The sequence below is a fragment of the Anopheles darlingi genome, chromosome 2 (assembly GCF_943734745.1).
Source record: "Anopheles darlingi chromosome 2, idAnoDarlMG_H_01, whole genome shotgun sequence".
Taxonomy (NCBI): Eukaryota; Metazoa; Arthropoda; class Insecta; order Diptera; family Culicidae; genus Anopheles; species Anopheles darlingi.
The window spans coordinates 14,209,461-14,221,723 of NC_064874.1; the positions used below are offsets into that span (position 1 = coordinate 14,209,461).

A 12,263-nucleotide genomic window follows, 5' to 3' on the forward strand; every position below is an offset into this window, starting at 1 on the left:
ATTAGTTTATATCCATGTGTATCCCATATGTTAAAGTAGTAGATTATCGACATAAATCTACACAATATTGAAATAAAGTTGTAGGATAGCATATTTTCGATATTATGCAACCTCCCATATGGTCTAGTGGCTAGGATATCTGGCTTTCACCCAGAAGGCCCGGGTTCGATTCCCGGTATGGGAAGCTTTTTTTGATTCATATCTCATCACTAATAAAAAAACATTAGGTAAAAACCTACTTTTAGCACCCCCCTCTCGCGGAGCATACACCAATTCATCCATTTAGTGAGAGGATTCAACCCTAGCTAGTTAGTTAACGTCAAAGAAAAGCGTGATGGGTTCACGAAAAAATCACTGTTTTGCTGGTAAAATGTAACTTGTCCACCTCTACCCTCTACCCTAATGCATTTATTTACGTTTCCACATATTTTTATGTAGGTTTGTCTATAAAAAAACTGATAATTAATGATTTTGTCGGTCATTCAGTTATTTATAGTGAGTTGGGGGGCTATTTCAATCATTTACCAGTCTATTATTGTTTTGTAAATCATTCTACATATAGTTATAAGTTAACATTGCATGTATTAGGCCTACAATCGAGCGTGAAGCGTTTAGACACACCGCTAATCACAACGTAACGCGTCAAAGAGTTGCCTTTAGCCGATCACGGAATTCTTTGACGTTAGCTAGCAATTCAACCCTGCCACTAAATGAATGAATTTTTGAGTGCTTCGTGAGAGATGTGTGCTAATCGTGGGTTTTTACCCCCGCGGTGCCTAGAGCTTACTATTCTATCAGCAGCCGCGGTTAGAACGGTCGTGCTGCATGTTAACGCGTTGTCAGGTGGTGGTGGCGCCTTGCCGTAACCCTTGTCAACGACCATACCATGCTGAAAACACCGGTTCTCGTCCGATCACCGAAGTTAAGCAGCATTGGGCATGGTTAGTACTTAGATGGGTGACCGCTTGGGAACGCCATGTGTCGTTGGCATCACCAACCTACTCTTTTGCTACTGGAAACCCCTTCGCACAAGATGCTCCGACGTCGGAGATGAAAAATTTGAGTAAAATTGCTTTTTGCAACACTTTTTACACAATCGCTGGATGTCCTAGTTCCTTGACCGATCCGCGGTGGCTAGAGCTTGCTATTCTATCAGCAGCCGCGGTTAGAACGGGCGTGCTGCATGCTAGCGCGTTGTCAGGCGGTGGTGGCGCCTTGCCGTAACCCTTGTCAACGACCATACCATGCTGAAAACACCGGTTCTCGTCCGATCACCGAAGTTAAGCAGCATTGGGCATGGTTAGTACTTAGATGGGTGACCGCTTGGGAACGCCATGTGTCGTTGGCATCACCAACCTACTCTTTTGCTACTGGAAACCCCTTCGCACAGGATGCTCCGACGTCAGAGATGAAAAATTTGAGTAAAATTGCTTTTTGCAACTCTTTTTACACAATCGCTGGATGTCCCAGTTCCTTGACCGACCCCCGGTGGCTAGAGCTTACTATTCTATCAGCAGCCGCGGTTAGAACGGGCGTGCTGCATGCTAGCGCGTTGTCAGGCGGTGGTGGCGCCTTGCCGTAACCCTTGTCAACGACCATACCATGCTGAAAACACCGGTTCTCGTCCGATCACCGAAGTTAAGCAGCATTGGGCATGGTTAGTACTTAGATGGGTGACCGCTTGGGAACGCCATGTGTCGTTGGCATCACCAACCTACTCTTTTGCTACTGGAAACCCCTTCGCACAGGATGCTCCGACGTCGGAGATGAAAAATTTGAGTAAAATTACTTTTTGCAACACTTTTTACACAATCGCTGGATGTCCTAGTTCCTTGACCGATCCGCGGTGGCTAGAGCTTGCTATTCTATCAGCAGCCGCGGTTAGAACGGGCGTGCTGCATGCTAGCGCGTTGTCAGGCGGTGGTGGCGCCTTGCCGTAACCCTTGTCAACGACCATACCATGCTGAAAACACCGGTTCTCGTCCGATCACCGAAGTTAAGCAGCATTGGGCATGGTTAGTACTTAGATGGGTGACCGCTTGGGAACGCCATGTGTCGTTGGCATCACCAACCTACTCTTTTGCTACTGGAAACCCCTTCGCACAGGATGCTCCGACGTCAGAGATGAAAAATTTGAGTAAAATTGCTTTTTGCAACTCTTTTTACACAATCGCTGGATGTCCTAGTTCTTTGACCGATCCGCGGTGGCTAGAGCTTGCTATTCTATCAGCAGCCGCGGTTAGAACGGGCGTGCTGCATGCTAGCGCGTTGTCAGGCGGTGGTGGCGCCTTGCCGTAACCCTTGTCAACGACCATACCATGCTGAAAACACCGGTTCTCGTCCGATCACCGAAGTTAAGCAGCATTGGGCATGGTTAGTACTTAGATGGGTGACCGCTTGGGAACGCCATGTGTCGTTGGCATCACCAACCTACTCTTTTGCTACTGGAAACCCCTTCGCACAGGATGCTCCGACGTCAGAGATGAAAAATTTGAGTAAAATTGCTTTTTGCAACTCTTTTTACACAATCGCTGGATGTCCTAGTTCTTTGACCGATCCGCGGTGGCTAGAGCTTGCTATTCTATCAGCAGCCGCGGTTAGAACGGGCGTGCTGCATGCTAGCGCGTTGTCAGGCGGTGGTGGCGCCTTGCCGTAACCCTTGTCAACGACCATACCATGCTGAAAACACCGGTTCTCGTCCGATCACCGAAGTTAAGCAGCATTGGGCATGGTTAGTACTTAGATGGGTGACCGCTTGGGAACGCCATGTGTCGTTGGCATCACCAACCTACTCTTTTGCTACTGGAAACCCCTTCGCACAGGATGCTCCGACGTCAGAGATGAAAAATTTGAGTAAAATTGCTTTTTGCAACTCTTTTTACACAATCGCTGGATGTCCTAGTTCCTTGACCGATCCGCGGTGGCTAGAGCTTGCTATTCTATCAGCAGCCGCGGTTAGAACGGGCGTGCTGCATGCTAGCGCGTTGTCAGGCGGTGGTGGCGCCTTGCCGTAACCCTTGTCAACGACCATACCATGCTGAAAACACCGGTTCTCGTCCGATCACCGAAGTTAAGCAGCATTGGGCATGGTTAGTACTTAGATGGGTGACCGCTTGGGAACGCCATGTGTCGTTGGCATCACCAACCTACTCTTTTGCTACTGGAAACCCCTTCGCACAGGATGCTCCGACGTCAGAGATGAAAAATTTGAGTAAAATTGCTTTTTGCAACTCTTTTTACACAATCGCTGGATGTCCCAGTTCCTTGACCGACCCCCGGTGGCTAGAGCTTACTATTCTATCAGCAGCCGCGGTTAGAACGGGCGTGCTGCATGCTAGCGCGTTGTCAGGCGGTGGTGGCGCCTTGCCGTAACCCTTGTCAACGACCATACCATGCTGAAAACACCGGTTCTCGTCCGATCACCGAAGTTAAGCAGCATTGGGCATGGTTAGTACTTAGATGGGTGACCGCTTGGGAACGCCATGTGTCGTTGGCATCACCAACCTACTCTTTTGCTACTGGAAACCCCTTCGCACAGGATGCTCCGACGTCGGAGATGAAAAATTTGAGTAAAATTACTTTTTGCAACACTTTTTACACAATCGCTGGATGTCCTAGTTCCTTGACCGATCCGCGGTGGCTAGAGCTTGCTATTCTATCAGCAGCCGCGGTTAGAACGGGCGTGCTGCATGCTAGCGCGTTGTCAGGCGGTGGTGGCGCCTTGCCGTAACCCTTGTCAACGACCATACCATGCTGAAAACACCGGTTCTCGTCCGATCACCGAAGTTAAGCAGCATTGGGCATGGTTAGTACTTAGATGGGTGACCGCTTGGGAACGCCATGTGTCGTTGGCATCACCAACCTACTCTTTTGCTACTGGAAACCCCTTCGCACAGGATGCTCCGACGTCAGAGATGAAAAATTTGAGTAAAATTGCTTTTTGCAACTCTTTTTACACAATCGCTGGATGTCCTAGTTCTTTGACCGATCCGCGGTGGCTAGAGCTTGCTATTCTATCAGCAGCCGCGGTTAGAACGGGCGTGCTGCATGCTAGCGCGTTGTCAGGCGGTGGTGGCGCCTTGCCGTAACCCTTGTCAACGACCATACCATGCTGAAAACACCGGTTCTCGTCCGATCACCGAAGTTAAGCAGCATTGGGCATGGTTAGTACTTAGATGGGTGACCGCTTGGGAACGCCATGTGTCGTTGGCATCACCAACCTACTCTTTTGCTACTGGAAACCCCTTCGCACAGGATGCTCCGACGTCAGAGATGAAAAATTTGAGTAAAATTGCTTTTTGCAACTCTTTTTACACAATCGCTGGATGTCCTAGTTCTTTGACCGATCCGCGGTGGCTAGAGCTTGCTATTCTATCAGCAGCCGCGGTTAGAACGGGCGTGCTGCATGCTAGCGCGTTGTCAGGCGGTGGTGGCGCCTTGCCGTAACCCTTGTCAACGACCATACCATGCTGAAAACACCGGTTCTCGTCCGATCACCGAAGTTAAGCAGCATTGGGCATGGTTAGTACTTAGATGGGTGACCGCTTGGGAACGCCATGTGTCGTTGGCATCACCAACCTACTCTTTTGCTACTGGAAACCCCTTCGCACAGGATGCTCCGACGTCAGAGATGAAAAATTTGAGTAAAATTGCTTTTTGCAACTCTTTTTACACAATCGCTGGATGTCCTAGTTCTTTGACCGATCCGCGGTGGCTAGAGCTTGCTATTCTATCAGCAGCCGCGGTTAGAACGGGCGTGCTGCATGCTAGCGCGTTGTCAGGCGGTGGTGGCGCCTTGCCGTAACCCTTGTCAACGACCATACCATGCTGAAAACACCGGTTCTCGTCCGATCACCGAAGTTAAGCAGCATTGGGCATGGTTAGTACTTAGATGGGTGACCGCTTGGGAACGCCATGTGTCGTTGGCATCACCAACCTACTCTTTTGCTACTGGAAACCCCTTCGCACAGGATGCTCCGACGTCAGAGATGAAAAATTTGAGTAAAATTGCTTTTTGCAACTCTTTTTACACAATCGCTGGATGTCCTAGTTCTTTGACCGATCCGCGGTGGCTAGAGCTTGCTATTCTATCAGCAGCCGCGGTTAGAACGGGCGTGCTGCATGCTAGCGCGTTGTCAGGCGGTGGTGGCGCCTTGCCGTAACCCTTGTCAACGACCATACCATGCTGAAAACACCGGTTCTCGTCCGATCACCGAAGTTAAGCAGCATTGGGCATGGTTAGTACTTAGATGGGTGACCGCTTGGGAACGCCATGTGTCGTTGGCATCACCAACCTACTCTTTTGCTACTGGAAACCCCTTCGCACAGGATGCTCCGACGTCAGAGATGAAAAATTTGAGTAAAATTGCTTTTTGCAACTCTTTTTACACAATCGCTGGATGTCCTAGTTCCTTGACCGATCCGCGGTGGCTAGAGCTTGCTATTCTATCAGCAGCCGCGGTTAGAACGGGCGTGCTGCATGCTAGCGCGTTGTCAGGCGGTGGTGGCGCCTTGCCGTAACCCTTGTCAACGACCATACCATGCTGAAAACACCGGTTCTCGTCCGATCACCGAAGTTAAGCAGCATTGGGCATGGTTAGTACTTAGATGGGTGACCGCTTGGGAACGCCATGTGTCGTTGGCATCACCAACCTACTCTTTTGCTACTGGAAACCCCTTCGCACAGGATGCTCCGACGTCAGAGATGAAAAATTTGAGTAAAATTGCTTTTTGCAACTCTTTTTACACAATCGCTGGATGTCCCAGTTCCTTGACCGACCCCCGGTGGCTAGAGCTTACTATTCTATCAGCAGCCGCGGTTAGAACGGGCGTGCTGCATGCTAGCGCGTTGTCAGGCGGTGGTGGCGCCTTGCCGTAACCCTTGTCAACGACCATACCATGCTGAAAACACCGGTTCTCGTCCGATCACCGAAGTTAAGCAGCATTGGGCATGGTTAGTACTTAGATGGGTGACCGCTTGGGAACGCCATGTGTCGTTGGCATCACCAACCTACTCTTTTGCTACTGGAAACCCCTTCGCACAGGATGCTCCGACGTCGGAGATGAAAAATTTGAGTAAAATTACTTTTTGCAACACTTTTTACACAATCGCTGGATGTCCTAGTTCCTTGACCGATCCGCGGTGGCTAGAGCTTGCTATTCTATCAGCAGCCGCGGTTAGAACGGGCGTGCTGCATGCTAGCGCGTTGTCAGGCGGTGGTGGCGCCTTGCCGTAACCCTTGTCAACGACCATACCATGCTGAAAACACCGGTTCTCGTCCGATCACCGAAGTTAAGCAGCATTGGGCATGGTTAGTACTTAGATGGGTGACCGCTTGGGAACGCCATGTGTCGTTGGCATCACCAACCTACTCTTTTGCTACTGGAAACCCCTTCGCACAGGATGCTCCGACGTCAGAGATGAAAAATTTGAGTAAAATTGCTTTTTGCAACTCTTTTTACACAATCGCTGGATGTCCTAGTTCTTTGACCGATCCGCGGTGGCTAGAGCTTGCTATTCTATCAGCAGCCGCGGTTAGAACGGGCGTGCTGCATGCTAGCGCGTTGTCAGGCGGTGGTGGCGCCTTGCCGTAACCCTTGTCAACGACCATACCATGCTGAAAACACCGGTTCTCGTCCGATCACCGAAGTTAAGCAGCATTGGGCATGGTTAGTACTTAGATGGGTGACCGCTTGGGAACGCCATGTGTCGTTGGCATCACCAACCTACTCTTTTGCTACTGGAAACCCCTTCGCACAGGATGCTCCGACGTCAGAGATGAAAAATTTGAGTAAAATTGCTTTTTGCAACTCTTTTTACACAATCGCTGGATGTCCTAGTTCTTTGACCGATCCGCGGTGGCTAGAGCTTGCTATTCTATCAGCAGCCGCGGTTAGAACGGGCGTGCTGCATGCTAGCGCGTTGTCAGGCGGTGGTGGCGCCTTGCCGTAACCCTTGTCAACGACCATACCATGCTGAAAACACCGGTTCTCGTCCGATCACCGAAGTTAAGCAGCATTGGGCATGGTTAGTACTTAGATGGGTGACCGCTTGGGAACGCCATGTGTCGTTGGCATCACCAACCTACTCTTTTGCTACTGGAAACCCCTTCGCACAGGATGCTCCGACGTCGGAGATGAAAAATTTGAGTAAAATTACTTTTTGCAACACTTTTTACACAATCGCTGGATGTCCTAGTTCCTTGACCGATCCGCGGTGGCTAGAGCTTGCTATTCTATCAGCAGCCGCGGTTAGAACGGGCGTGCTGCATGCTAGCGCGTTGTCAGGCGGTGGTGGCGCCTTGCCGTAACCCTTGTCAACGACCATACCATGCTGAAAACACCGGTTCTCGTCCGATCACCGAAGTTAAGCAGCATTGGGCATGGTTAGTACTTAGATGGGTGACCGCTTGGGAACGCCATGTGTCGTTGGCATCACCAACCTACTCTTTTGCTACTGGAAACCCCTTCGCACAGGATGCTCCGACGTCGGAGATGAAAAATTTGAGTAAAATTGCTTTTTGCTACTCTTTTTACACAATTGCTGGATGTCCCAGTTCCTTGACCGACCCCCGGTGGCTAGAGCTTACTATTCTATCAGCAGCCGCGGTTAGAACGGGCGTGCTGCATGCTAGCGCATTGTCAGGCGGTGGTGGCGCCTTGCCGTAACCCTTGTCAACGACCATACCATGCTGAAAACACCGGTTCTCGTCCGATCACCGAAGTTAAGCAGCATTGGGCATGGTTAGTACTTAGATGGGTGACCGCTTGGGAACGCCATGTGTCGTTGGTTGGCATCACCAATCTACTCTTTTGCTACTGGAAACCCCTTCGCACAGGATGCACCGACGTCGGAGATGAAAAATTTGAGTAAAATTGCTTTTTGCAACTCTTTTTACACAATCGCTGGATGTCCTAGTTCCTTGACCGATCCGCGGTGGCTAGAGCTTGCTATTCTATCAGCAGCCGCGGTTAGAACGGGCGTGCTGCATGCTAGCGCGTTGTCAGGCGGTGGTGGCGCCTTGCCGTAACCCTTGTCAACGACCATACCATGCTGAAAACACCGGTTCTCGTCCGATCACCGAAGTTAAGCAGCATTGGGCATGGTTAGTACTTAGATGGGTGACCGCTTGGGAACGCCATGTGTCGTTGGCATCACCAACCTACTCTTTTGCTACTGGAAACCCCTTCGCACAGGATGCTCCGACGTCGGAGATGAAAAATTTGAGTAAAATTGCTTTTTGCTACTCTTTTTACACAATCGCTGGATGTCCCAGTTCCTTGACCGACCCCCGGTGGCTAGAGCTTACTATTCTATCAGCAGCCGCGGTTAGAACGGGCGTGCTGCATGCTAGCGCGTTGTCAGGCGGTGGTGGCGCCTTGCCGTAACCCTTGTCAACGACCATACCATGCTGAAAACACCGGTTCTCGTCCGATCACCGAAGTTAAGCAGCATTGGGCATGGTTAGTACTTAGATGGGTGACCGCTTGGGAACGCCATGTGTCGTTGGCATCACCAACCTACTCTTTTGCTACTGGAAACCCCTTCGCACAGGATGCTCCGACGTCGGAGATGAAAAATTTGAGTAAAATTGCTTTTTGCTACTCTTTTTACACAATCGCTGGATGTCCCAGTTCCTTGACCGACCCCCGGTGGCTAGAGCTTACTATTCTATCAGCAGCCGCGGTTAGAACGGGCGTGCTGCATGCTAGCGCGTTGTCAGGCGGTGGTGGCGCCTTGCCGTAACCCTTGTCAACGACCATACCATGCTGAAAACACCGGTTCTCGTCCGATCACCGAAGTTAAGCAGCATTGGGCATGGTTAGTACTTAGATGGGTGACCGCTTGGGAACGCCATGTGTCGTTGGCATCACCAACCTACTCTTTTGCTACTGGAAACCCCTTCGCACAGGATGCTCCGACGTCAGAGATGAAAAATTTGAGTAAAATTGCTTTTTGCAACTCTTTTTACACAATCGCTGGATGTCCCAGTTCCTTGACCGACCCCCGGTGGCTAGAGCTTGCTATTCTATCAGCAGCCGCGGTTAGAACGGGCGTGCTGCATGCTAGCGCGTTGTCAGGCGGTGGTGGCGCCTTGCCGTAACCCTTGTCAACGACCATACCATGCTGAAAACACCGGTTCTCGTCCGATCACCGAAGTTAAGCAGCATTGGGCATGGTTAGTACTTAGATGGGTGACCGCTTGGGAACGCCATGTGTCGTTGGCATCACCAACCTACTCTTTTGCTACTGGAAACCCCTTCGCACAGGATGCTCCGACGTCGGAGATGAAAAATTTGAGTAAAATTGCTTTTTGCTACTCTTTTTACACAATTGCTGGATGTCCCAGTTCCTTGACCGACCCCCGGTGGCTAGAGCTTACTATTCTATCAGCAGCCGCGGTTAGAACGGGCGTGCTGCATGCTAGCGCGTTGTCAGGCGGTGGTGGCGCCTTGCCGTAACCCTTGTCAACGACCATACCATGCTGAAAACACCGGTTCTCGTCCGATCACCGAAGTTAAGCAGCATTGGGCATGGTTAGTACTTAGATGGGTGACCGCTTGGGAACGCCATGTGTCGTTGGCATCACCAATCTACTCTTTTGCTACTGGAAACCCCTTCGCACAGGATGCACCGACGTCGGAGATGAAAAATTTGAGTAAAATTGCTTTTTGCAACTCTTTTTACACAATCGCTGGATGTCCTAGTTCCTTGACCGATCCGCGGTGGCTAGAGCTTGCTATTCTATCAGCAGCCGCGGTTAGAACGGGCGTGCTGCATGCTAGCGCGTTGTCAGGCGGTGGTGGCGCCTTGCCGTAACCCTTGTCAACGACCATACCATGCTGAAAACACCGGTTCTCGTCCGATCACCGAAGTTAAGCAGCATTGGGCATGGTTAGTACTTAGATGGGTGACCGCTTGGGAACGCCATGTGTCGTTGGCATCACCAACCTACTCTTTTGCTACTGGAAACCCCTTCGCACAGGATGCTCCGACGTCGGAGATGAAAAATTTGAGTAAAATTACTTTTTGCAACACTTTTTACACAATCGCTGGATGTCCTAGTTCCTTGACCGATCCGCGGTGGCTAGAGCTTGCTATTCTATCAGCAGCCGCGGTTAGAACGGGCGTGCTGCATGCTAGCGCGTTGTCAGGCGGTGGTGGCGCCTTGCCGTAACCCTTGTCAACGACCATACCATGCTGAAAACACCGGTTCTCGTCCGATCACCGAAGTTAAGCAGCATTGGGCATGGTTAGTACTTAGATGGGTGACCGCTTGGGAACGCCATGTGTCGTTGGCATCACCAACCTATTCTTTTGCTACTGGAAACCCCTTCGCACAGGATGCTCCGACGTCGGAGATGAAAAATTTGAGTAAAATTACTTTTTGCAACTCTTTTTACACAATCGTTGGATGTCCTAGTTCCTTGACCGATCCGCGGTGGCTAGAGCTTGCTATTCTATCAGCAGCCGCGGTTAGAACGGGCGTGCTGCATGCTAGCGCGTTGTCAGGCGGTGGTGGCGCCTTGCCGTAACCCTTGTCAACGACCATACCATGCTGAAAACACCGGTTCTCGTCCGATCACCGAAGTTAAGCAGCATTGGGCATGGTTAGTACTTAGATGGGTGACCGCTTGGGAACGCCATGTGTCGTTGGCATCACCAACCTACTCTTTTGCTACTGGAAACCCCTTCGCACAGGATGCTCCGACGTCAGAGATGAAAAATTTGAGTAAAATTACTTTTTGCAACTCTTTTTACACAATCGCTGGATGTCCTAGTTCCTTGACCGATCCGCGGTGACTAGAGCTTGCTATTCTATCAGCAGCCGCGGTTAGAACGGGCGTGCTGCATGCTAGCGCGTTGTCAGGCGGTGGTGGCGCCTTGCCGTAACCCTTGTCAACGACCATACCATGCTGAAAACACCGGTTCTCGTCCGATCACCGAAGTTAAGCAGCATTGGGCATGGTTAGTACTTAGATGGGTGACCGCTTGGGAACGCCATGTGTCGTTGGCATCACCAATCTACTCTTTTGCTACTGGAAACCCCTTCGCACAGGATGCACCGACGTCGGAGATGAAAAATTTGAGTAAAATTGCTTTTTGCAACTCTTTTTACACAATCGCTGGATGTCCTAGTTCCTTGACCGATCCGCGGTGGCTAGAGCTTGCTATTCTATCAGCAGCCGCGGTTAGAACGGGCGTGCTGCATGCTAGCGCGTTGTCAGGCGGTGGTGGCGCCTTGCCGTAACCCTTGTCAACGACCATACCATGCTGAAAACACCGGTTCTCGTCCGATCACCGAAGTTAAGCAGCATTGGGCATGGTTAGTACTTAGATGGGTGACCGCTTGGGAACGCCATGTGTCGTTGGCATCACCAACCTACTCTTTTGCTACTGGAAACCCCTTCGCACAGGATGCTCCGACGTCGGAGATGAAAAATTTGAGTAAAATTACTTTTTGCAACACTTTTTACACAATCGCTGGATGTCCTAGTTCCTTGACCGATCCGCGGTGGCTAGAGCTTGCTATTCTATCAGCAGCCGCGGTTAGAACGGGCGTGCTGCATGCTAGCGCGTTGTCAGGCGGTGGTGGCGCCTTGCCGTAACCCTTGTCAACGACCATACCATGCTGAAAACACCGGTTCTCGTCCGATCACCGAAGTTAAGCAGCATTGGGCATGGTTAGTACTTAGATGGGTGACCGCTTGGGAACGCCATGTGTCGTTGGCATCACCAACCTATTCTTTTGCTACTGGAAACCCCTTCGCACAGGATGCTCCGACGTCGGAGATGAAAAATTTGAGTAAAATTACTTTTTGCAACTCTTTTTACACAATCGTTGGATGTCCTAGTTCCTTGACCGATCCGCGGTGGCTAGAGCTTGCTATTCTATCAGCAGCCGCGGTTAGAACGGGCGTGCTGCATGCTAGCGCGTTGTCAGGCGGTGGTGGCGCCTTGCCGTAACCCTTGTCAACGACCATACCATGCTGAAAACACCGGTTCTCGTCCGATCACCGAAGTTAAGCAGCATTGGGCATGGTTAGTACTTAGATGGGTGACCGCTTGGGAACGCCATGTGTCGTTGGCATCACCAACCTACTCTTTTGCTACTGGAAACCCCTTCGCACAGGATGCTCCGACGTCAGAGATGAAAAATTTGAGTAAAATTGCTTTTTGCAACTCTTTTTACACAATCGCTGGATGTCCTAGTTCCTTGACCGATCCGCGGTGACTAGAGCTTGCTATTCTATCAGCAGCC

At 50.7% G+C, this 12,263-nt stretch overlaps 33 non-coding genes across 33 annotated transcripts; all 33 read left to right on the top strand.

Annotated features, from left to right (window-relative positions):
* Positions 1-112: 112 nt before the first annotated feature.
* Trnae-uuc (transfer RNA glutamic acid (anticodon UUC)) lies at positions 113-184 on the top strand. Its single transcript has one exon. It is a non-coding gene; the product is annotated as a tRNA-Glu (tRNA).
* A 687-nt stretch (positions 185-871) lies between these two features.
* LOC125952912 (5S ribosomal RNA) lies at positions 872-990 on the top strand. Its single transcript, XR_007468835.1, has one exon. It is a non-coding gene; the product is annotated as a 5S ribosomal RNA (ribosomal RNA).
* A 239-nt stretch (positions 991-1,229) lies between these two features.
* On the top strand, positions 1,230-1,348 carry LOC125952991 (5S ribosomal RNA). Its single transcript, XR_007468911.1, has one exon. It is a non-coding gene; the product is annotated as a 5S ribosomal RNA (ribosomal RNA).
* Positions 1,349-1,587: 239 nt separating this feature from the next.
* Positions 1,588-1,706, top strand: LOC125953002 (5S ribosomal RNA). The gene has a single exon (XR_007468922.1). It is a non-coding gene; the product is annotated as a 5S ribosomal RNA (ribosomal RNA).
* Positions 1,707-1,945: 239 nt separating this feature from the next.
* Positions 1,946-2,064, top strand: LOC125953013 (5S ribosomal RNA). The gene has a single exon (XR_007468933.1). It is a non-coding gene; the product is annotated as a 5S ribosomal RNA (ribosomal RNA).
* A 239-nt stretch (positions 2,065-2,303) lies between these two features.
* Positions 2,304-2,422, top strand: LOC125953025 (5S ribosomal RNA). Its single transcript, XR_007468944.1, has one exon. It is a non-coding gene; the product is annotated as a 5S ribosomal RNA (ribosomal RNA).
* Positions 2,423-2,661: 239 nt separating this feature from the next.
* On the top strand, positions 2,662-2,780 carry LOC125952918 (5S ribosomal RNA). Its single transcript, XR_007468841.1, has one exon. It is a non-coding gene; the product is annotated as a 5S ribosomal RNA (ribosomal RNA).
* Positions 2,781-3,019: 239 nt separating this feature from the next.
* LOC125952931 (5S ribosomal RNA) lies at positions 3,020-3,138 on the top strand. The gene has a single exon (XR_007468853.1). It is a non-coding gene; the product is annotated as a 5S ribosomal RNA (ribosomal RNA).
* A 239-nt stretch (positions 3,139-3,377) lies between these two features.
* On the top strand, positions 3,378-3,496 carry LOC125952943 (5S ribosomal RNA). The gene has a single exon (XR_007468864.1). It is a non-coding gene; the product is annotated as a 5S ribosomal RNA (ribosomal RNA).
* A 239-nt stretch (positions 3,497-3,735) lies between these two features.
* LOC125952954 (5S ribosomal RNA) lies at positions 3,736-3,854 on the top strand. Its single transcript, XR_007468875.1, has one exon. It is a non-coding gene; the product is annotated as a 5S ribosomal RNA (ribosomal RNA).
* Positions 3,855-4,093: 239 nt separating this feature from the next.
* LOC125952966 (5S ribosomal RNA) lies at positions 4,094-4,212 on the top strand. The gene has a single exon (XR_007468886.1). It is a non-coding gene; the product is annotated as a 5S ribosomal RNA (ribosomal RNA).
* A 239-nt stretch (positions 4,213-4,451) lies between these two features.
* Positions 4,452-4,570, top strand: LOC125952977 (5S ribosomal RNA). Its single transcript, XR_007468897.1, has one exon. It is a non-coding gene; the product is annotated as a 5S ribosomal RNA (ribosomal RNA).
* A 239-nt stretch (positions 4,571-4,809) lies between these two features.
* LOC125952987 (5S ribosomal RNA) lies at positions 4,810-4,928 on the top strand. Its single transcript, XR_007468907.1, has one exon. It is a non-coding gene; the product is annotated as a 5S ribosomal RNA (ribosomal RNA).
* Positions 4,929-5,167: 239 nt separating this feature from the next.
* Positions 5,168-5,286, top strand: LOC125952988 (5S ribosomal RNA). Its single transcript, XR_007468908.1, has one exon. It is a non-coding gene; the product is annotated as a 5S ribosomal RNA (ribosomal RNA).
* A 239-nt stretch (positions 5,287-5,525) lies between these two features.
* On the top strand, positions 5,526-5,644 carry LOC125952989 (5S ribosomal RNA). The gene has a single exon (XR_007468909.1). It is a non-coding gene; the product is annotated as a 5S ribosomal RNA (ribosomal RNA).
* Positions 5,645-5,883: 239 nt separating this feature from the next.
* Positions 5,884-6,002, top strand: LOC125952990 (5S ribosomal RNA). The gene has a single exon (XR_007468910.1). It is a non-coding gene; the product is annotated as a 5S ribosomal RNA (ribosomal RNA).
* Positions 6,003-6,241: 239 nt separating this feature from the next.
* On the top strand, positions 6,242-6,360 carry LOC125952992 (5S ribosomal RNA). Its single transcript, XR_007468912.1, has one exon. It is a non-coding gene; the product is annotated as a 5S ribosomal RNA (ribosomal RNA).
* Positions 6,361-6,599: 239 nt separating this feature from the next.
* On the top strand, positions 6,600-6,718 carry LOC125952993 (5S ribosomal RNA). Its single transcript, XR_007468913.1, has one exon. It is a non-coding gene; the product is annotated as a 5S ribosomal RNA (ribosomal RNA).
* Positions 6,719-6,957: 239 nt separating this feature from the next.
* Positions 6,958-7,076, top strand: LOC125952994 (5S ribosomal RNA). Its single transcript, XR_007468914.1, has one exon. It is a non-coding gene; the product is annotated as a 5S ribosomal RNA (ribosomal RNA).
* A 239-nt stretch (positions 7,077-7,315) lies between these two features.
* LOC125952995 (5S ribosomal RNA) lies at positions 7,316-7,434 on the top strand. The gene has a single exon (XR_007468915.1). It is a non-coding gene; the product is annotated as a 5S ribosomal RNA (ribosomal RNA).
* A 239-nt stretch (positions 7,435-7,673) lies between these two features.
* Positions 7,674-7,792, top strand: LOC125952951 (5S ribosomal RNA). Its single transcript, XR_007468872.1, has one exon. It is a non-coding gene; the product is annotated as a 5S ribosomal RNA (ribosomal RNA).
* Positions 7,793-8,035: 243 nt separating this feature from the next.
* On the top strand, positions 8,036-8,154 carry LOC125952996 (5S ribosomal RNA). The gene has a single exon (XR_007468916.1). It is a non-coding gene; the product is annotated as a 5S ribosomal RNA (ribosomal RNA).
* A 239-nt stretch (positions 8,155-8,393) lies between these two features.
* Positions 8,394-8,512, top strand: LOC125952997 (5S ribosomal RNA). Its single transcript, XR_007468917.1, has one exon. It is a non-coding gene; the product is annotated as a 5S ribosomal RNA (ribosomal RNA).
* Positions 8,513-8,751: 239 nt separating this feature from the next.
* Positions 8,752-8,870, top strand: LOC125952998 (5S ribosomal RNA). The gene has a single exon (XR_007468918.1). It is a non-coding gene; the product is annotated as a 5S ribosomal RNA (ribosomal RNA).
* Positions 8,871-9,109: 239 nt separating this feature from the next.
* LOC125952999 (5S ribosomal RNA) lies at positions 9,110-9,228 on the top strand. The gene has a single exon (XR_007468919.1). It is a non-coding gene; the product is annotated as a 5S ribosomal RNA (ribosomal RNA).
* A 239-nt stretch (positions 9,229-9,467) lies between these two features.
* LOC125953000 (5S ribosomal RNA) lies at positions 9,468-9,586 on the top strand. The gene has a single exon (XR_007468920.1). It is a non-coding gene; the product is annotated as a 5S ribosomal RNA (ribosomal RNA).
* Positions 9,587-9,825: 239 nt separating this feature from the next.
* On the top strand, positions 9,826-9,944 carry LOC125953001 (5S ribosomal RNA). The gene has a single exon (XR_007468921.1). It is a non-coding gene; the product is annotated as a 5S ribosomal RNA (ribosomal RNA).
* Positions 9,945-10,183: 239 nt separating this feature from the next.
* Positions 10,184-10,302, top strand: LOC125953003 (5S ribosomal RNA). Its single transcript, XR_007468923.1, has one exon. It is a non-coding gene; the product is annotated as a 5S ribosomal RNA (ribosomal RNA).
* Positions 10,303-10,541: 239 nt separating this feature from the next.
* Positions 10,542-10,660, top strand: LOC125953004 (5S ribosomal RNA). The gene has a single exon (XR_007468924.1). It is a non-coding gene; the product is annotated as a 5S ribosomal RNA (ribosomal RNA).
* Positions 10,661-10,899: 239 nt separating this feature from the next.
* On the top strand, positions 10,900-11,018 carry LOC125953005 (5S ribosomal RNA). Its single transcript, XR_007468925.1, has one exon. It is a non-coding gene; the product is annotated as a 5S ribosomal RNA (ribosomal RNA).
* A 239-nt stretch (positions 11,019-11,257) lies between these two features.
* LOC125953006 (5S ribosomal RNA) lies at positions 11,258-11,376 on the top strand. Its single transcript, XR_007468926.1, has one exon. It is a non-coding gene; the product is annotated as a 5S ribosomal RNA (ribosomal RNA).
* A 239-nt stretch (positions 11,377-11,615) lies between these two features.
* LOC125953007 (5S ribosomal RNA) lies at positions 11,616-11,734 on the top strand. The gene has a single exon (XR_007468927.1). It is a non-coding gene; the product is annotated as a 5S ribosomal RNA (ribosomal RNA).
* A 239-nt stretch (positions 11,735-11,973) lies between these two features.
* LOC125953008 (5S ribosomal RNA) lies at positions 11,974-12,092 on the top strand. The gene has a single exon (XR_007468928.1). It is a non-coding gene; the product is annotated as a 5S ribosomal RNA (ribosomal RNA).
* The last annotated feature ends 171 nt before the right edge of the window (positions 12,093-12,263 follow it).